This window comes from Orycteropus afer, unplaced genomic scaffold, assembly GCF_000298275.1.
Source record: "Orycteropus afer afer isolate SDZICR_OR568_19922 unplaced genomic scaffold, OryAfe1.0 scaffold00672, whole genome shotgun sequence".
Lineage (NCBI taxonomy): Eukaryota > Metazoa > Chordata > Mammalia > Tubulidentata > Orycteropodidae > Orycteropus > Orycteropus afer.
The window spans coordinates 1,143,949-1,145,349 of NW_006922259.1; positions in this window are offsets into that span (position 1 = coordinate 1,143,949).

Genomic DNA, 1,401 nt, shown 5'->3' on the forward strand with positions numbered 1-1,401 from the left:
TAAATTGACTTTAAGACAAAAACCACCATAAGAGACAAGGAAGCACATTATCTAATGATTAAAAGATCAATTGAACAACAAGATGTAACCACAATAAATATCTATGGACCTAATGTAAAAGCCCCAAAATGCATAAATCAGACTTTAACAGAATTGAAAAGGCAAACAGATGATTTCACAGTCACAACACAACCACTGCCATGAAGTCAGATCCGACACATAGCAATCCCTCCTTGGGATTCCAAGGATCTATCACTACAGAAGTAGATTGTCCAACTTTCCTTCTGAGGAGTGGCTGGTGGGTTTGGTGGGTTTGAACCACCAGCCTTCTGGTTAGCAGTCAAATGCTTAGGCACTATGCCACCAGAGGTCCTTCCACAGTCATAGTGGGAGACTTTAATACACCACTTTCAATGAAAGATAGAACTAGAAATAAATTCAATAAAGACGCAGAAGAGCTAAACAATACAATCCACCAACTTGACCTTATAGACATCTACAGAGCACTTCACCCAACGATAGCACAGTATAATTTCTTTTCTAGTGTACATGGAACATTCTCCATGATAGGCCATATGTTGTTGTTGTTGTTAGGTGCCACCAAGTTGTCTCTGACTCATAGCAACCCTATGCACAGCAGAACAAAACACTACCCAGTCCCACGCTAGATTCACAATCCCTACAATACTTGAGCCCATTGCCGCAGCCACTGTGTCAATCTATCTTGTTGAGGTCCTTCCCCTCTTTTGTCGACTCTCCACCTTACCAAGCGGGACATCCTGCTCCAGGGAATGGTCCCTTCTGATAACATGACTGAAGTATGTGAAACGAAGTCTGGCCATTCTCACTTCCAAGGAGCATTTCAGCTGCACTTCCTCCAAGACATATTTGTTAGTTCTTTTAGCAGTCCATGGTACTCTCAGCATTCTTTGCCAGCACCACAACTCAAAAGCATCAATTCTTCAGTCTTTCTTATTCATTGTCCAGCTCTCACATGCATATGAGGCAATTAAAAATACCATGGCTTGTGTCAGGTGCCCCTTAGCTTTCAAGGAAACATCTCTACTCCTCAGCACTTGAAAGATGTCTTTTGCAGTGGACTTGCGCAGTCCTATATGTTGTCTGATGTCCTGACTGCTGCTTCCATTGACTTTGATTGTAGAAACAAGCCATGTGAATTCTTTGACAACTTCAATCTTTTCTCCATTTATCATGATGCTGCTTATAGGTCCAATTGTGAGGACTTTTGTTTTCTTTCTATTGAGATGTAATCCGTACTGCAGATTGTATTCTTCAATCTTCATCAGTAAGTGCTTCAAGTCATCCTCACTTTCAGCAATCAAAGTTGTGTCATCAGCATATCACAGGTTGTTAATGATTCTTCCTCCAATCTTGATGCCA